The following is a 21,493-nucleotide window of genomic DNA, read 5'->3' on the forward strand; positions in this document are numbered from 1 at the left end:
GTGCTTTGGATGATTTTGTTAGTAGTTTATAAAAAGCCTCATTTACCTCCTCTTCCTGGTTAGGTGATTTGTAGTATACCCTGACCATGACATCATCCTTGTTTTTACCCCTTTTGTCTTTACCCAGAGACATTCAACAAGTCTGTCTCCTATTTCCGTCTCCACCTCAGTCCAAGTGTATACATTTTTTATATATAAGGCAACATCTCCTCCCTTTTTTCCCTGCCTGTCCTTCCTGAGCAAGATGTACCCTTCTATACAAGTATTCCAGTCAAGTGTATTATCCCACCAAATATTTTGCTTCAGAATATAGAGCCGATCCGGTGACGTACTGTGCACCCGGAACTCCACTGACTGTGGAAGAGGCCCCGTACTTTGGAGAATTTTAGTAACTAGGATCTCATTTTATGTTTCAAGTTATGGTCCTTGTTCCATTATAGTTAGAAGTTGCTGCTGGGCAGAAAGTGAATGGATTTTAGTGCTGGGTTGTGGTGGAACTTTTGCTGCTCTCTGACTTGTCATACAGCTAACTCCAGGCAATTTGTCATCTTTACAAGCCCAGGTTTTGGAACATGCCATCCTGAATCAATTAATGGTTTCATTGTCTAAGAACTTTATCTGAAAATTGCCAATATGGGTTTGGAATGGACTGCAGCAATAAAGTTGTGTCAAGCTGCAGTGTTAACAATCTGCTTCTGTTCACTGATAAAGCCTCATCTGCCTTGTTCATTTTAGCAGCTGTTAATTCTCAGGACCATGGGATTATGTTGCTCTGGCTTACAGTCCTCCTGTAGTCAATAGGAGACTTGCCAGTGACTTCAGTGGGAACTGGATTGATTCCCTCTGTGTTGGAATTAGGAGTACCTCATTATATTGGTTTGAAGCCTGTTATTACCTTGTTAGCTATATTGGTTCCTATTCGGTTCTTACAGTTGTTTAATATATCACCAAGGGCTTCTGTTTTGGTGCCAGTCTACCTTTGTTTATAGATACCTCCGCTTTGTTCTGTCATTTGGTGGTCTGGGTCTCTCTCTCCATTTTTGTGCCCATCATTATTTTCAAGTTTATTTTAAGATTGAGGCCAGCAATCTTCTGAGTATGTCTTCACTTTCACGTGGTCATTAATTTTAGCATGTCTGAGCTTTAGTTTATTGCTTCATGTCAGGAAGACCCAATTACCTTTAGTAATGCACAGGAATTGGATTTATTCCTTTAAATTATTTGGGAGCACTTTAGTGGCCTTTGCTGTCTTCTGTATTTCAGAAGTCACCAGCACCCTGCCAGCACAGCAGTGAATATGTGTAGCTAGGCATAGCATGCTCTCCATAGTTAATAAACACAAGTGACTTGGACCCCACTGTACCCATGTGTTTGTGTTTGAGTAAAGAACAAAAGACAACAGTTTTGTCTGGCACTTGGTATCGCTTAAGTATTTCCCCTACTTTTAATAATCTGACTATTTTTTACCATCCCCACTTGTAGAGTGTTTCACTCTTTTATCAGATTCTTGTCTTGCTCTTTAAAACCATACAGTATGATTCACAAGTTTGAACAGCGTTCTGTTTCTGACTCGGCCACGGATTCAGTGTGACCTGGGGGTGGCATCACAGGCATACATTTTCAAAAGTTTGCTCTAATGCTGTCAGAGGATCTCAAAGCCTATGATAAAGGGGGACTGGATGTTGACTCCAATTGGAAAAGTACCTGATATTTGTTTACTCCAGTTATTATTCCCATTTTATAGGCAGAGACAGAGAGAGGTGAAGAGCTAAATCTATCTAAATCTAAGATTGTCCACTTAATTTTGTGTTTCTTTAGTTTCTGGGTGCCCAGTTTGAGACCCCTAGTGATTGACTTTCAGAGAAGCTGAGTACAAATGCCTGGCTCCTGTAGTCTTCAATAGTAATTATGGATGTTCACCACTGCTGAAAACTTTTCATGTGGACAGTCTAGAAGAATTAGCCCTTAGCCCAGGGGTGGGCAAACTTTTTGGCCTGACGGCCACATCGGGGTTCTGAAACTGTATGGAGGGCCAGGTAGGGAAGGCTGTGCCTCCCCAAACAGCCTGGCCCCTGCCCCCATCCGCCCACTCCCACTTCCTGCCCCCTGACTGCCCTCCGCAGAGCCCTTGACCTATCCAAACCCCCCTGCTCCTTGTCCCCTGACCGTCCCCTCCCGGGACCCTACCACCTATCCAACCTGCCCTGTCCCCTGACTGCCCCAACCCCTGTCTACACCCCCGCTAGGCCCCCTGGGACTCCCCCGCCTATCCAACCGCCCCCTGCTCCCTGTCCCCTGACTTCCCCTCGGGAGCTCAAGGACCAGGCAGGATGGTCCCGTGGGCCGGATGTGGCCCATGGGCCATAGTTTGCCCACCTCTGCCTTAGCCTCTCTATGCCTCAGTCCCTCACCTATAAAATGGAAATAATGAGCCATCTTTACCACATGTTTTGAGATCCTGAGATGAAAGCTGTGGTATACAATCCAAATGATTATTTCACTTACACATAAAGTGAATATTTCACAATCTCAAGAAAATTTACTTATTTCTGGGACTTTTAACATTGATTTATGCATCTGATTTACTGCTGGATTATTATGGTTTCTGTTGTCTTCCAAACTAACTTATTGTAGATTTCCAAGCAATTTGGATTCTGTTGCTCAAGGTCTCTGTTGGAAGTTACCTCCAGGTCACATTACCTGGTTTTCATGACAATTGCATGGACTTCCAGCCAGAGCTCATTATAAGGCTACTTTGCTTGGTTTCTATATTATAATGATTTCAGTCCCTCTTCCACAGATCTGATGACTATGTCTGAAAATGCTAGTTGCCCTCCTTTTATGAAAGGTAGTTAACTGCTATGTATATGAAGCTATAATTCTACTAGAGGACATGTCCTCGGGTTATTCTTGTGCTTTGTGGAATATGTTGTGTTGGAGATGCTGAAGTACCGTCTATTTCTGCCCACTCATTACAAGTGGCATTTAAAGGGACCTGAGTAGGTAGGGCTGTATGAAATGTTCAGTGACCCACAAAAGCAGGTGAAACTTGCCTGGCTTTGACATGAAGCCAGAACTTGGCTTATGTTCACTGGAAGGTGCTCAGATTTCCCCTGTGCTCTTCGTAGCTGCCCTGTTCAGGATCTCCAGCCTCCGTTCCACGCTTACCATAAGAAGACGTCATGTTGAGGGTTGACTAGCTCTGCAGCATTTTCATATTCCCCCAAATACTTTCCCAGAGATCTTCACACTTCCCCCTTCAGAGAACATCTGGTTTGCCTTCTCTCCTGTAAAGTTTTTGGATGCAGAAAATTGATTCTTTAAGTTGCTGCAGCAAAGGTTCCTGTTCCTATCTCTGGATAATTAAGAAGGACCTGAGATGTCCAGACTTCCCAGTAACTCCTCAGAATGTTTTCCGAAGTTACCACATAAGGGACTCTGAAATTTCTCAGCCCCTAGGCTCACATGGTGTGGGATTTGCATAGTTTCACTTTTTAGCTCCAGCTGGATCTGAACGTGTTCAAAGTTTCAGCACCCTCACAAACAGTGTTTGTCAGGATGACAAATCTCTCATGGCCGCAAACTGATAAAATTCACAATGTTCTACTGGATGGCTTAAGGGATTGGTAACGAGACATTAAATCTTTAACATCTAGGTTATATATTTGAATTGATCCTAGGTCAGTAATGAAAAAGGTTACCAATCTGATGGCTCTGTGGCATCCTGTGTGAAATAAGTTCAATGGGCTCAGTCTAGTTCTCTTTGGACTAGACTGTTTTTGCCGGTAGTCTGAGCAAAGAGGCAAAGGTTTGGGGGCATGGTCACTCAAGATCAGCATTGGGGCACATTAGTTTGGAGAAGCTTGCACTGCCATTGACTGCCATTCTACCTGTTTTCTGGATAAAGAGAGAACTTTGCTCTCCAGGTCTCTCAATCCAATATTTTCACAAATTCACTTATTTCCCCACCTTTAAGTTCAAATTAATTAGCAACATCTTGTTAGCAAAGATCAAAGTTTAGTACCCAAAATGCTTTTTGTGCCTCAAAAACCTCCCCTGTAGCACGATTCATAAGTATCTGTTACTTAGGGTGACCAGATGGACAGTCCCGATATTTGGGGCTTTTTTCTTATATAGATGCCTATTACCCTCCACCCCCGTCCTGGTTTTTCACACTTGCTGTCTGGTCACCCTACTGTTACTTTACATATTTGACTAAATGTCCAATCTGTAGGCTGCTGAATTAGACAAGATGTTCCAAGTCCTGGAAAACTAATCCTGATATCAATGTACCTTTAGGTCTGGTCTACACTAGAAAATTAGGTTGGCTTAACTCCATCGCTCAGAGGTGTGAAAAATCCATAGCTTTGAGTGATGTAATTTAGCGGACCTAACCCCCAATGTAGGTAGCGCTAGGTCAATGGAAGAATTCTTCTGTTGCCTTAGCTACCGCCTCTCAAGGAGGTAGGCTTTAGTGTAGACATACCCTATGTTGGCACAACTTATGTCACTTAGGGGTGTGAAAAAACCACCCCACTGAGCTACACTGACATAAGCTCATGTGCACAGCACTATGTCAGCAGGAGAATGTCTCCCATTGACATAACTTCTGCTGCTCTTGGAGGTAGTTTTATTATGCCGATGGGAGAGCTCTCACCTGTCAGCATAGAGTGTCTTCCCCAGATGCACTGCAGCAGTATCGGTACAGCTGCAGTGCTTTACATATCGACATGGCCATAGATTACCTATGCCAACAGGAGAACCCCTCCCATCAGTGTAGGTTGTGTCTACACTAAAGCGCTACAGCAGCACAGCTGTGGCTCTGCCTCTGTAGTGTTTCAAGTGTAGACAAGCCCTAAATGTGAGCTTGGGAGTTAATGTCTGGATAATTATGATAACTGAGTTCTGGCTAGGAGAAGCCATAATTGTATTTGTTCCTAAGCAGTCCAAAACTCGGAGGCCACATCAAAAGACTGTTGTAGAGTCCTGTGCTCTTTATTTCTCAACTCCATGTTCAATAGCCTTCTGGGCTGCTAGATAGTTATTACAGTTCAGAACAATTAGGTGTATAGAAAAGTAAGCATAATATGTTTTTTCCCTAATGCAACAAGCGAAGGTTGTCAGGTTCTCCTTATATAGACAGCTGTATGGACAAATATTTTTATCTGGAAAAGCAAGGAATTTGAGTTCCCATCAGCTAGGACCTGTCCCTGAAAACCATTTCTTAAATATATATATATTCCTTATGTAAGTAGCTACATTAAAGTTGTCATCCTCATGAAAGATTTCTTGCTGTCTTGGCTCACATGTGAAGAATTGCTCTGCTAACCTCCACCTACAAAGTCTCTTGTTCTTGGTGCAGCTTTCCCCCAAGATCCATTCACTTCATTATTTTTACTGCCAATTCCATCAGTGTCTTTCAGTGAGCATAAAACTTTGGAAAATGTGTGTAGTTCTCCAAAAAGGAAGATCCTCTCAGTTATGAGTCTTAATATTCAGGCTGCCAAAAATCTAATGACTCCACTCTGTGCTTTCCACTCCTATGGTAATTCCCGTTTGAGGTCTGATCAGTTTAGTCTTTCCTGGTGTTCTGTTCGACACAGAAAATCAGGAGCATTTCATCCCCTGAGCCATCAACTTCAATTTGCATTTTCAATTAGTCTTGTATAAGAAGATCCTTTTGTTTCTTGTCCTTAATGCATTGCAGATTTTTTTTCATTTTCCCCTCACTAGTTGCCATATCTCTCTTGCATATGTTATGTATGCAGAGACCAAATCACTTACACAGAGAAAAATGTGCTTTTATACGCTGTAGAATACGGTCTCTTATACCAGTGAGTATTCACCAAATTACTCCATTAGTAAAATGCAGTGGAGTCCACTTAGAGTGAACTCAGACATAATTAAAATCCATTGATAGTGAACAGGCATGAAAGACCCAAATCAGATCAATCCGTTTCAGGTGTGATTTTTGTTAGTGAAATTGTTCTATGGGGGAAAAAATCCTACCCTCCTATGGGCTTAAATCCTGAAGTTCTTACTCAGGTTTCACGTAGTCCTTTACTCTTCGATTTCAATGAGGTTTTCTTCAGAGGAGGCTGAATAAAATTTGAGTAGGGGCTTCTAAATATGGCCCAAATTCCTAACACTCCTATTCATCCTAGGCAGATGGGGCTGTAATGCCTGTTATTGTGGGTTGCCTAATGCTTTCCATATTAAGAATGTTGTCAGTTGCTTATAACTTTGCCAAACTAACGACTGAGGTGGATTTTTTTTTCTTTAAAGCTTCAGCAAAAATTCTTCAGACACTTTTGAGAAAGGGCATAGAGAAAAATGTGCTCTCAATGTTTTAAAAACCACGACCCTTTTCCTGAGAAGCTGTACTGCCTCTATGCTTTGGAATTAGGACTTGAAATTTGGCAAGGGCATCTCGCTGGAGTCCGGGAGGTGCCTTTTGTTGTGCCCACGAAAATTCACCCACATCGGGCATCATTAAAGGCTCTGAAAAGTGCTGTTTTCACATACTCAGAGGTTCATTACAAGCTGTCAGCAAAATAGGCTGAACATTCCATCTGCACGGAGATGCTCCAACCCCCCAGAGTTCCTTGCCCTGGGCGGGGGGAAAACCTTCTTTAATCCCTTTCAGCTGATATCAGGAAAAGGGCAGTTGGGCTTAGTGGTGTCAATACAGGGACGGAACAGCCCAATGAAATCAAATAAATGGAATATGATGCACATGCAAATCTGTTACAGGGCCCTTCGGGTACGTCTACGTAGCGAGTGTCCGCCTGCTGCAGTGAAGCGTACAGCCCAGGTCGACAGACTGGGGCTTGTGCTACAGTGCTAAAAATAGTTGCATAAACTCTTGGGCTCGAGCTCTGAAGCCCACCTCTCCCCCTAGCTGCAACATCTACACAGCAGGTTTTTTAATGCCTTAGTGTGAGTCCTGCAAGCCCCAAGTCTGTCGACCCAGCCTCTGAGAGTTCCTGCTGCAGGCTGTGTAGATCAACCCTTTGAAGCTGGATGCAATTCAGATGCTAGAAGAACAGGTTGATAAAAAGATCTGTACTGCTGATGCCTTAATGTTCTTTCCAAAGATATAGGAGAAAATCTACTAAAGACTAGTGAAGCTCAGTTTCATCTGTAGCAAAAGGCTCACTTCTGCAGGGCGATATTGCCCAAGTACTCAAGAAGTCAGAAATCTCCATGCTAGTTTAGTTCCTTCTATGATGCCTCTTTTTGCATACTAAAAACCCAAGATGTGAACAGATAAGCAATACATGTTCATTCATGAGGCTAAGTGTGTGCTGCTTCTGTGGTGTACAATGGCATAGCAGGTAATATACAGCCTGTTTGGTAATTAGTTTGCTAGTTATAGCACAGAATGAATGAAGACTTTGCAACACCGTTTTTTTTTTCTACTCAGGTAGACCAGCAAGTGTCATTTTGCTTCCCTTCAGGTTTGCAAATTTTGCAGATTTGGAGTAACATCCTAAAGTTCAAAACTCATGTTTTGTTCCCTGTGAAGTGCATTGGGAAACTTTACTGTTTGCACTATTAGCAAAAGATCCAATTTAGCAAACTGAGCCTTCCGTTCATTATGCATGTTCTGTATATCATTGGAAACAAGATGCTCACTTTTCAAAGGACAGAGCTTTGTTTAGTCTAGAATTACCAAGACTATTTCTTTTTCCCAGTTATTCACATACATATTCAATAACAAATCCTTTATAGTGAAATATTTTTAATTGGCTACATAAAAAACTTGGCTGGATTTCCAGAAATATGTGAAGCCAAATACTGTAGTTAATAACTAGTAACATCAGGGTTTGCAAGAGCATTGCTATGAGAAACACTGATGCAATTTAATGGCACTTTCTAGAACGTACAGAAAAAGACAGTATTTCCTCATCTTAGCCTGAATCAGTAGAGGTTCAAAAGACACAGTTGCTGTGAGCTTCCCACTGGCAAAAACATTTTAGTTAAAAACTAACATATAACATAAACATTCAACCTCTTGTACTTTTTTGATAACATCCTTCCCAAGCCCCTGTCACAGAACAACTTCATTACAAGGGTAAGGCAAGGACGTATTTGCCAGCTTCCTATACGGAGGCAGGGAGGTTTATTTTAATAACTGTATGGATCAGCATTGTTACAGCATCTACAAAAATCCAGCACCTTAGAAAATATCTGAAGATGGTGGCTTTATTGAAGGAGGGAGACAGGCAGAAGATCTAGATAAAACAATGGATTACCCTTTTCTTTTTCTTCTTTAGGTGAAACATATTACCCTTAAATTACAGATTTTTAAAAACCCAGTTTCTGTGCACCAAAGGATGACATGTCATTGTAGTCTGCACTGTGGAGAAAATATTATTAGTCCAATATGTTTTCTCTGCATCAAGGGATCGGATACAACTTAGGTTTTTTAACTTTTTAAAAGAATAAAGCTCATTCCCCTTACTTGAGCTAGAATGCAATCAAAACCACAAAAGGAATAAAACCATTCAAGAAATGCTTTCTTCTTTGTCACAAGGTTATGCATTTAACAGCTTGCCGCTGTTTTTCATTTCTGGTGGAGTGTCGTGCAGTCTATTTGTTTCCCCCCACGTTCAACATTTAAAATTAAAATGGCTTTGAAAAAACAGTCTGACTGCTCCCTATTTCAGGACCACAGCTTTCCTCAGGTCAGAAACTGACTAAATTATGTGGGTGAATTAGGTTTCCATGCTTGCTCGTCTACCACACCATTAACATTGATGGGGATGTGAAATGCTTTAATTCTAACCAACTTCCCTGTTCTCCTGTTGTTGAAATAGCATGCATATTCCAGGTAATCTTCTTTGTATTATAATGCACTCTTCAAAATATTTTTAAAGGCATAACAAAGTTCATAAGCAGAATGATGCAATTTAAAAAAAAATAAAACCCTCAATAGGGAAGTGCAGGAAAGAACAGCTTTTAATATCTGAGGAATTTTTTTTCTCTGTACTTGTGGCACCTTAGAGTCTAACAAATTTATTTGAGCATAAGCTTTCGTGAGCTACAGCTCACTTCATCGGATGTGACTAACAGACTGTCACGGCTGCTACTCTGAAACTTTTCTCTGTACGTTGACTGGTTCTGATGTAATGCAAAGTTCTGAAGCTTTCAGGTGCATGTTCATCTACGTCTAACCAGTATGTTAGTATTAATGGATATACAGGGAAGTATGGTTGTCAATTCATCTGATCAACAATTTAGTCACATAAACAAAGGATTATTTATAGAGAGTTTTGTGCCTCTGTAAAAATGCAGGGATCCTTTATACTGGGGACGCTGAAGCTCATGAAATTTGAGTTAGTCTAAAAAAACTGGGGCAGTTCAGAGATTTAAAAAATAGCATCTATTTAGAATATTTAAAATGTTGTTGAAGTTTTGTCTACATTGCAGTGTTTGCTTTTTAAAACAATAGATGAAGTTTCATTGATTGTTATAAACAAAACTTAACATTTTTTTCTTTTGTGAAAAGTATGTTTTATGATTTCATCAGGAAAAATAATTTCCTTGATGGTTTGTTTGTTTTGTTTTTTACAAAGTTTTGGATTTATATTCTGTCTTTTGTTATTGCTTGACCTCCTACTTGCCACCTCCATGTTTATTCTGCAATTAATAATGTCACACTTTGTGATCCATTGCTTTCAAAGTAGCACAAATTTAAGGACTGGAGTGAATATAAAAGTTCAACCCGCTTATGATTGTGTATTAAATCATCACTATAAAATATTTACTATGCAAATACTGTAGCTAATTTTCTGTTAATCTCAGTGATGGCCTTCAAACTTACTTTAAGCCAAAAATTTACTCTTGATTAATTATTTAAAATTCCTACCTTCTGCCCAAAGAACAACAAAAAAAGGGAGTTTAGTTAATTTTAGGGCCTGGTCCCATTCTCAAATGAAGTCAATAGGCCTTTTGGCCTAGAGTCTTTAGTGCAACTAATTTTAAAAATTAAATCTATTTCACAGTTACATTTTTTTCCCCTTAAGGCTCTTGCATTGCTGAGAGCTTCTCTTTTTGATAACACAAAGTGAAAGGGATTCATTGCTAAGGAAAACTTGCTTTTTGCATGGAACATTTTGAAACATGGAATAAAGTGTCGAGTATCAACAAGCCAGGCAAATGCTGTAATCATCGTGTTGATAAACTAAACAAATTAAACTCATTAACAGCTCCAGCTACATTTGTAACCATAGCTACAGCATTCCAAACTTTTGGAGGGAAAAATACAGAAAAGTGTTCAGGGAACTAAAAAAAATGAAATTGTGCTTTCAGCCAGCTAGTAAGTGTGCCAACAGAAGGTCATTTCTCAGTTCATTCATCCAAATGTGTGATTCATGCTTTTGCAGAGACCTGGCACAAGCCCTCAAAATAGAGTTTGAGAGAGATAAGTGGCCTTGCGCTGAACATGGGTGAATCTCTCCCCACCATTAATAATACAATAGCGGAGCTCAAACCATTCCTGTATCTAGCCCCTGTGATGATTTAACATGGAGAAGGTGTCCAATCTGCCATTGCCTATCGTGCACAACGTAGTTCCCTTCAAAGTTTCTTTGTGTGTAACGGTATTTATCCAAACTTTATCTTAAACAGTGGGATTTAACAATGAGAAACTGTCGACTATTTGGAGACCCACTCTGTGTGTCTGGATGACTGTTTACCTGCCTACAGAACTAATGGTCTCACTGAAATTGCTGCTACTGGTTGCATGTGCAGCTGGTTGCTGGTAAATGGCGCCAGCCCAACGTCGCTTTCTTTGAAGGATGGTTAATTAAAGTCTCACATTCAGGGTCTGTGAAAGAAAACTACCAGCTTTAGGCAGGATCTTTTCAATCACACTCTCCCCAGTTGGTACCTTTTCATTTCCAATAATGAAAGAAGCTGTGTTGGAAGGTTGCCCTGCACACTTGCTAGTTGGATGAATCACAGGTTTTTTTAATTCTCCAACTCTAGTACAGTCGTCCTCCCCCCGCCCCCCAATTTTGGAATTCTATAGCTAGGGTTCCACATGTAACAGGAGCTGTTAAGGTTCAGTCTGCTCAGCCTATCAGAAAAAAAAGATTGAGGTGACTTAATTACAGTGTTTAAATACCTTCCCAGGGGGAGCAAAATATGGGCAACTAAAGGACTCTCTTATTTAACAGAGAGAGCAGAATAAGAACCAGTGGCTGGAAGCTGAAATCAGACAAATTCAAATGAGAAGGTAGGCACAAATTTTTAACCATGAGGTGGATTACCCACTGAACCAAACTACCAAGGGAAGTGGTAGATGCTCTATCTCTTGGTGCCTTCAGATCAAGCATGGATGCCTTTCTGGAAGACATACCTCATCCCCTCCGTGCAAATTATTGGGCTTAATTCCGGGCTAATTGGGTGACATTTAATGGCCTGGGAGACAGAGGAGGACAGACTAGATGATCTAATGGTCCCTTCTGGCCTTAAACTTTGAAGAATGAAATATAGGGTATGAACTGGTGGTAGGTATAGGGTACATGCCACTATACAAGGATAGTTTCTCAATAGTTGAGGAATAATGTTTATTGCTCCTGGATCAGTGTCACTTTGTGTGTGTGGGCAAACTCGGACTCTGCATGATTTATCAGAAGAAATTAATTATGCCCCTGCAATGGAGGTTAAGCCCCGGTGAGAAATTTACTGGTATTTCTACAGAGAGGTGTAATATGCGTTTTAAATACACAAACATGCTTTCTTATAGAATAATTGCTTCCTATTTAATTGTATTACCATAGCACCTACACAGGCTCCAAATGAGACTGGTGCCCCATTCTTCTAGGTGCTGTCCATGCACATTGCAATTCAAAGTGTGATTGCAACCTGGCTAGACTTGTTTATGCTATCACCACTGCCAAAGCAGTGTAGAAAAGCTGGCACTGGCTTCAGCAATACAGTGTACATGCTCATCCCATACCCCAGGTACTGACTCGCGTTGCTGAAGCCTGTGTTGCTACCTTGACACTGTTATTTTTAGCGGTGCTAGCATGGGCATGTCTACCCAAACTGCAATCACACCTTGGATTGCAGTATAGATATACTCATAGCGTAAGACAGTCCTGACTGCAAGAAGTTTGCTATTTAAAGATACAGGACAAAGCCTAACTAGAGGAGAGGAAACTTTAGCCCCATTATACTGATGGGAAACTGAGGCATAGAGAGATTATGAGTTGCTAGATGCCTGTGGTAGAACTGGGCATCAAACCCAAGTCCTAGTTCAGTGCTTTATCCACAAGACCATCCTTCCTGAATATTGCTCATGACATGGGGTGTTAACTTCCTACTGATGAATCTGCTGACTATATTGCAAAGACTTCAAAAGTTTTAAAGAGATCTTAAATAAGGGGCCAGATTAATTCTTGGCACAAGTTACGGATTGCAACTTCCTTGAAGCCAATGGAGCTGCTCCTGCTTAGTCCCAGCAGTGAATTTGTTCGAGCAAATTTGGATTTAATTTGGGCATCCCCCACTGCGGGCTCTGGATTGATATGTTACCCACAGAGGCTGGGAAGTGCTTGATAACATCTTTCTTTTGAAATTTTAACCCAGTAATATGTGCCTGTCACTCTGAATTGGGATCAGCAGGTCACACAACACATCACATTTCCTTCCCTCTTGAGCTGAGAAAGTAATATTTCTGTGATAGACAGCTGGTACAAGTTTCGAGAAGAAACTGTCAGTAAGCAGTTCTCTGAAGCCCAAAGGAAATATTAATGTAACTCAGAGATGGGGCTAAGCAGCAAAGTTTGGATCAAGAGCTGAACATCCCCCAAAGTTTGAGGCTGTTTAGGCCTGACCCCTTATATGGATCAAGGCAAGACACTGGCAGGCCCCACCGATCAGCGCCTCCTTTGCTCCCCAGCTATACTTCACATGAAGAAGGGCAGTCTTGGGGTTAAAGCACAGGTGCAGGCTTCAGAAGGCTTGGTTCAGTTCCCAGCTCTGGGCAGACTCTGTGGGTGGCCTTGGGCAAATCACTTAATCTCTCAGTGTCTCAGTTCCCTAGCTGTAAAATGGGGGTTAATGCTTCTCTGCCTCACAGAGTGTTGTGCAAACAATGATGGTGAGGTGTCCTGGTAGAGTGGGAGGAGCCTTTCCATAGATTTCGATAAAAATGTTACAGATAGAGGTATACAAACATATCTGTCCAGGAATTATTAATTTATTTGTATGGCAGTAGCCCCTAGGTGCCCCAGTCACAGACCAGGACTCCATCGAGCTAGGCACTGTACAAACAGCGAACAAAAAGACACTAAGCTCTTTGCAGCAGCATCTATCTGCAATTTTAACATATATTCTCAATAACTTTAGCAAAAGCAATAACAGGAAAAACAGCTCTCAACATTATGTAATAACACCTTTAAAAAATCACCAAACGAGGGGAGTGCGGGGCCAGGGACATAGGTGCCGAGTTTCTAACCTACCAGGGGGCTCCCCCTGGCTCTGCCCAGGCCCTGCCCACACTCCACCTCTTCCCCCAAGGCCCCACCCCTGCCCTGCTTCTTCCCAACCCCACCCCGCCTCTTCCCGCTCCGCCCCACCTCTTCCTGCCCTACTTCTTCCCCACCCAGTTCTGCCACCTCCCCCTAGTGCACTGTGCCCTCGCTCCTCTCCCCTCCCGCCCAATGCCTCGAAACATCTGATCCGCATCAGGCGGTAGGTGCTGAGGGGGAGCAGGAGGCGCTGATCGGTGGGGCCTGCCAGTGGACAAGAGGTGCTGGGGGGAGGGGAAGTTCTGGTAGGGGGGCTCCTCCTCGCCTCCCCCTCTGCCAGCCTGCCGCTTGCCTCCCCGTTCACCACCTGGCCCCCTGCCCGCCCATTTTATCGAAGCGCAGGGGCCACCCAAAGCATGTGGCCCCGGGCGGTTGCCCCGATTCGCTGTACCTAAGGGACGGCTCTGCAAAGAAGCATAGGATTTTCCTCATCTCAAATGTTCAACAATGAGTCTCGTTATTCTTCCTCCAAGCAGCTGCTGTGCTTACTAATTAGGGAGAGAAATGAAAAGCTTTTATTTCCGAGTTTTATGTTTTTAATGCGGCAGTGGAAGATGGGGGCTGCCAAAAACAAATGGGAAAAGGAGATGTGCTTGATCTTGAGAAAAACCTCTCTGCTGAGCTAGCTAACTCTCCTTGTAATAACGAAGGGTGTAAGCTTGCACATGTGGTGAGAACGGGCTTCCTCTTTAAATTATGCTGCTTTGGGTTGCCCCCAGCATGATAAATCAACAAGCTGATCGCTTTTTTGCTCTTCTCCTCCCAGCAGCAGATTCCTACCCCTAGCAAGAACAGTGATGTACTGCACACCTTACAAAAATAAGTCCCGATCCTTATGCTTAAGCAAAGTGTGTGCTTAACTTCATTGTGACTACTTGACTTCAGTGCAACTACTAATTTTGTTAAGATTAAGCACATGCTGAATTAAATATTCTGCTGGACTGGGGCTAGCACGCTCAGGTTGCAGAATAAATTCTACCTGATGCCTTTTTTTCACAGACCTAATACTTGTCACTGGTGCTATACAGATAATTATATAATCTAGTGATAATGACATTCTAGGATACCTGGGTGGTTACTCATCAAAAAATGTTCAGCTAGTTTAAAACAAGAAGTTACCTGTCAACAAATCCACAATGTGTCTGTTTTTAGTGCTGCTTGTATTAGACAGAGCTATTGGGCCAATTTCTTACCTGTGTCAAGATCTGCTTGGCTCCCCAGAGGCAGAAAAGGCCCTGAGGGAGCTGATTATGGTTCCCTAATTCTCAGTAAGTTAGAGCTCCCTACCACAGCTGGCTGTGATCCCTAATGCAGGCACATGCCTTTACCACCCCAACATGTCCCCTCTGCCAGATTGGATGGAGAGGTTGGCACAGGAGGCCGCTCTGCTGCCTTTATGCCAGTTGAGAGTACCATTCTCCTAGGAAGTGAATACCGACATACAAGCAGAGTGAAGTAAAACTCAAGGAAGGATCATTGTAGAAACTGGTATCTTTGAGTATTTCTCAGGGAAATAACATTCCTGACTGGAGAGATCTGCTTTTTTGGTCAGGTCAACAAAATCGATTGTGTCTCTGTTATGTTTGTGAGGTGCATATGATAAATGCTTGTTATTTGGTTAGTACTTAAGTTTAATCTTTTCCATGCCCATCATAGTGTAGCATTGTTACTGGAGGGTAGGTTGTGGGAGACTTGGGAGCATGTTACTAATCATCAGAAGGTCTGAGTTTGGAACAAAATTACCCAAGAACGTTCATTCCATTCTGCATCAACCCTTCCCCCCAGCAACAGCCTGAGTTCATCTCTGCAGGCCAGCAGGGAGTCATTTGAGACTAAATAGCTCCTGAAGAAAATTGTATCACTTATTAGCCATGTTCCCCCTCACTCCTTCTATTGAGTGCAATCTATTATTTGTGCTCCCTTCACCCCCCACAGGTCCATATTATTACCATGTACAGTTCCCAAAGTTCAACTCCTGGTTGTGTGTGTCACAAAAAAGAAAGCAAAAAAAAAAAAAAAACCCTCAAACACACACGCAAAAAACACATACGGGGACATGAACACGGCTGGGTTTTTTTTGTTTGTTTTGTTGTGGTGGGGGTAGTGGTGGTGTGGTTTTGTTTAGCAGAACTGGGAAATTTGGGTTGCAATTAAAGCATCAGCTGAACTATAGAATTTTATGTTGTCATAAAGAAAACCCTTCAGGATAATGTAACTCTATTATGTCTTTGTTGTATCAGTGTGCTGCTAGACACATAATAACAGGGGTTTTTCTGGGTCTGGTACTTGAATTGCCTGGGGATGCACTAATTGCAGCAGCACATTTATCTCCTCCATAATTCTGTGCCCACAGGTCACATATCAAAGGGCACCACTGAAGTACCTTAGTTAGAGACGACAGATTAACTAGGCCACTCACATGGATTCAGACCGTAATGTGGATGATTATAGGGTGCAGGGAGTCATTTCAGCTCTCTGAACGGTTTTTAATCCCTCTTTAGATAGCTTCCTTTTGCACCTCCAGTACATTGATTGCATTAGTCACCTCCAACAGTGGCAAGACTGTGATATCCTTGTAATTCACTGGCATGAATGATCTCAACTATATACAGTAAGGGCCAAATCCTGATTTCATTTAAGTCAAGTTAAGTTAAGGCGAATTTTCTATTGACTTCAGTAGGACCAGGATTTTGTTTCCAATGGGATGATGATTTGGCCTAAGTGTTTCTTCTATAAATATGCAAAATTGCAAATAAAACATTATTTTATAGGTTCAGATACAACCTGAATATATGTAATTTCTTTCCATTTTTGCCCCATATAATGTTAAATAACCTCCATATGATGACACAAATGTATTCACAATTCCTCCCAAGTAAGATACTTGAAAATACAACGTATTTAATCTCTTTATGCGTGGCCACATGGGAAAAAAATTAGCATCCCATGTAATGAAGCTGTCAGTGATTTTGTAGAGTGGATGAATACCACAAATCAGTACAAGTTGTTCTGCTTGACAGCATTCAGGAAACAGGTGTGTTAAAACTTGGCAGTACAATCTTAAAATATGGATAGAAAGAAATTGAATTTTAAAGCTATTAATTTCCTGGTCTTATACTGACTTGATTTAGCCAGAACGGATTCTCATCAACCAGATTAGTAGCTGCTGGGAGGAGAATTATTGAACTGGGAGAAAGAGTTTTACAGACTAATCATGTGAATGTGAAGAAGTCCAAAATTTCATTAAGGGGGTCCAAAAACCTTTACAAGTGTGGGCAAATTCAGCTTTCAAACAGCCATCATTAAGTAACTGCACCAGCTTTAGGCTCAGGATGGTCATTGGCAGGATGAATACCTTTCGCTCAAGAGCAGCTTTTTCCAGCTTGCAGCTGCAAGATGACTGACCAGATCTCTTTCCCCTGTCAAGGCCCAACTGTGGGATGCCAGGCATAATGAAGATCCAAATTGAGGGGCATGGAAAAAATGTACACAGGAAACTTTTAAGTGATGTGAGATTCTGTCATTCAGTGTAAATCTTTCTCTCTCTCTAAACTTTGGTTTCATGGTTCTTTATGTAGATAATGTGGGGGCACCAGATTTGTGTGCAGCGTAGGGAAATTTGGGACTTAAATGAACAACATCCCATGAAATGACATTTGAATGACTCAGCAGAAAAAATGCAGATGCAGTCAGCAAGAACTTTTCTTCCAAGGATGATATTTTTATTAAGAAAGAGAACCAAATTATATGCCCTGGGTGTCTCCAAAAAGCCAGTTTTGGTGAAGGAGTGAATTGAGCTGATGCTGGGGCTCAGGTAGTGCCTCCATCCCCCATCTCACTGTCAGCATTTGTTGAGTATAGTCGTATTCCAGTGAACCACTTATGTTAATCTACTGTTTGGGATACAGGTTGGCAAACTTGCTTTTGGGATGCTTTGTGACCCTTTGCCATACCTCAGCAATGTTTAGTTACATTCAGAGAAAGATGCAAACAGTAACCATAGAAGCTACCATTGAAAAAAAGGAGGAGCAAATAAGAAAATCAGTGAGGTGACTGTCACTTGCATAATCCAGCATACAAGACCACTGCCTCATAGTAAAGGTAGTTGAATTGGGACTCCAGCGGTCCCCACAGGTGAACATCAAATGTCTGTAGCCTGGCAAACTACAGCAAAGAATAGCATCTGACCTTTTAATATGATGTGTAAACAAGGGACCCATTTTACAAATGCTTTGTTTGAGTTTGAACAGAAGCATTAGTAAATGGGTCCTTTATTTGCAGGAATGATTAACAAATTTTGTTTTGGAGTAGCTCCTTGCTAATGGCATATTATATCTACACTGACTGAAGATGTAGTGGTTTGATCCAGCCCTTATGCTCTGTGTTAGGGTTACATGGCTTCTGAAAGGTTTTAATGTGCATTTAAAAACATGGATTTTCTACAGAAAATAGCATATATCAACAGACGCTTCCTTATTTTAATGCCATGATGAAGGGCAGGACTTCTGTACCACTGAAACAGGAGTTAAAAGAAGTTATTTTCAATTATGTCTTAGGAATACTTAGTAAGCATTATCTAAGGCCTTGCCTACACACAGCTTGCACTGATTTAACTAAAGTCATGCTCGCTCTTGGAACCAATGTATATTTAATTAGTTATACAAAGTGGAATGGCTTCAACAGGAGAGATCAACCCATCTTGGAATAGCCCAGAGCCTAGTGGTTAGGGCACTTACCTAAGAGATGGGAAACCCAAGTTCGAATCCCTTTTCATCAGTCAGAGAGGGGACTTGTACTGGGGTCTCCCCCATCCTGGGTGAGTGCACTAACCCCTGAGATAAATGTTACAAGGGATGCTGCCACCTCCTGCCTGTGCCATCCTCCTAGGCTCGTTTGTGAGGCGTTAATGTGCTCTGAGCATGTCTGTCGGATCGGGATCCATGGGCAAGATAGGCAGGGGTCTACAAAAACACTACTTAGTTTGGGAGGAATGAAGGATTCATAGCACAGAATGGTAGGCTGCATGGTTAGACAAATTAGATACTTTGCTTTGATAGGGGATTCCCCCCACCCTTGGCCTTGTGTGTTTAGGAGTTATATGTAGCACTTTTTTTTTAAATGGGCACACCTGTGACAAAAGCAATTATCATTTTGTCAGTGCGTTCGTCTGAATTGAAAAGACGGTTGGAGAAAAATGACAAAAGCCGTCTGTACTTCACTACAGCTGAACCCAAACAGTACACTCTTCATCTTGTAAACGTATCCATCTGTACCCTTCCCTTCCCGCCCCTGTCTTCAGAGCCACAACCGCAGACCAGCTGCTCTACCACAAGTGGAGGGCATATTATGTGACATCCAACTCATACTCAGATCTTGAGGTGACTTACCACCGACCATATAAAACGCCACCTATCCCAGCCTGTTAATACAAACTACTCTACAATGTATGCCACAGCTGATTGTGTAACTGGGAGATCTGCAGTGACGCAGCATTAATTATGAGTTTTTGGTGTTTTTGTAAGTCTGGGTAGTTGATTTACCCTCCTCCCCTCTTTTATTCCTAAGTGGCAGCTTGTACTGATGGTAAAGATGCCATGGGCGAATCATAATCACGTAAGAAGCGAGGATGCTGAGGGTGCTCACTGAATAGCTAAGGTGCTCCCATCAAATGGCATTTAATTGAAGAGCCAAACTAGACATGCCATGTCCCTGTTAAGGGCTGAGACAATCCTGCCTGTAATCTGCTCAACCCTGCTCCAAGTGCTCTGCTTTTGTGGTGGAGAGAACAAAGGCTAATGAAGTGACATTCTGTTCCCCCGTCAGCATGTGGGCAGGGAGTGGGAGAAGTCTTCGCTCTGCTCTCCCTCCACCATTCAAAAGCGGCTGGCTGGACTCATGGAAGTGGGGGCGGGGGGTAAGCTGCTCTATGAAAACGGAAGTAATTTACTTCTTACACAGAGCAAAGAAGGCATTGGGGAGGAATTGTGACTGAGTCACTTTTCGTTCTCTGGCTGGCTCCTGGGATGATGCAGTTATGTACTGTCCCTATTTACCGCCTGTCCGATAGGCATCTAAGGCCTTGTCTATATTGAGAATTTGCCTCAGTTTACAGCTGTAAGTAGCCAGCACCAATAAAACCTCCTAGCGTAGACAGACTAAGTTGCAACTTGCACCAGCACCACTAATCCCTGCTTGAGCCTGGAGAAAGCTGCAATGGTGCCAATGGGGTTTATAGTCATTAAACTTGTCTACGTTCGAGTTTTCAATGGGACAGCTACACCAGTGTTGGGGGTAATGGCTATTATCAGGGTGAATCTGTGCTGACAAGTGCTAACCTTTCTCTGCCCATTCAGGGGGAGCTGTTGCTTGCTTTAATATAGTGGGAACATTGTGGATTGCTAGCTCCCCTTTCCTTTTATGCTACTAGCCAGGAATGTCAGTTTAGTATCACGTTTTTGGCAAAAATGGAGAGATCTCTTGGATTTCACCAAAACCACTGGAGTATTTTTTCCAAAAAAGTTTGGGGTTTCATAACTGTCATAAAATATATGGTCCTTTTAATGTAACCAATGTTCTGCAAGGGAAAACTATCATTTAAAAGACATGTTCTTCCAGTTTATTGTTTGATTTTGCACGTTTCCATTTAACATTACTTTTGAAAGTAATTCCTGGTCTGCTCCTAGGGTGATGGCCAAAGAAATATAATTAAGACCATTTGGATTAGCTGAAAAACTCATTGTTTGTAGGTTTCAGAGTAACAGCCATGTTAGTCTGTATCCGCAAAAAGAAAAGGAGTACTTGTGGCACCTTAGAGACTAACAAATTTATTTGAGCATAAACTTTTGTGAGCTACAGCTCACTTCATCGGATGCATGCATCGGATTATGCTCAAATAAATTTGTTAGTCTCTAAGGTGCCAGAAGTCCTCCTTTTCTTTTTTCATTGTTTGTAAGAGCCGAATAAATTTGGACTTCAGAAGTGCTGAGTTCTGTACTACATCTAAAATCAGTGATTTTTGGGGTAGATTCTAAATTGGGGAAAATGATCCTGCCCCTCTTCATTTTACATTAGATGTTTGACTGACACTGGCAGCAAGGAGTTAATCTCACCTGTGACATGTTGACTTTTATAGGGTTCTTTTGAGAGCTAAGACTCAAAGAAGCCCACAGAGACTGAATTTATTACGCTCAGTGACAGTCATAAATCAGCTACCCAAGGCATGAGGTGTGCATAAATTAGTTCCCCACTGTGTACATGTATTTTTTTAATTCTCTCTAATAAGAATTTTAGGAACTCTCAGGAGTTTCCTTCTGATGGTCAATGGCAAGGCGAGAGAGATTATATCCTTTTATGTTAAGAATAATTTTTTCTTGCTGAAAAATGCTTGTTGAATCCAGTTATTTGAATGTTACACTCTTAAAACCATGCAGCAAGTTACTGAGATTGGAAATGGGTTATTATGCAAGTGAAAAAAAATCTCACTCTCAACATTACAATGTGACTTAATTAAGGGTAACCCAGCTTCCCAACCTTTCCCTGCAGTTTTGTGGAGAGTAGCTGGGATCTTGGATGGTTTCCTCATTTATCTTTGTTGTAATAGAAGACCGTAGGAATTGCCAGACTGGATCAGACCTGTTGCCCATTCAGTATCTTCTCTTCAACAGGTTTCAGAGTAACAGCCGTGTTAGTCTGTATTTGCAAAAAGAAAAGGAGTACTTGTGGCACCTTAGAGACTAACCAATTTATTTGAGCATAAGCTTTTGTGAGCTACAGCTCACTTCATCGGAGCTGTAGCTCACGAAAGCTTATGCTCAAATAAATTGGTTAGTCTCTAAGGTGCCACAAGTCCTCCTTTTCTTTTTTCTCTTCAACAGTGGCCAGCATCAGCTGCTACAGAGGATGGTGCAAGAAACCCTGCAATAGGTAATAATGGAATAACCAGCCCA

The sequence above is a fragment of the Natator depressus genome, chromosome 15, assembly GCF_965152275.1.
Source record: "Natator depressus isolate rNatDep1 chromosome 15, rNatDep2.hap1, whole genome shotgun sequence".
Lineage (NCBI taxonomy): Eukaryota > Metazoa > Chordata > Testudines > Cheloniidae > Natator > Natator depressus.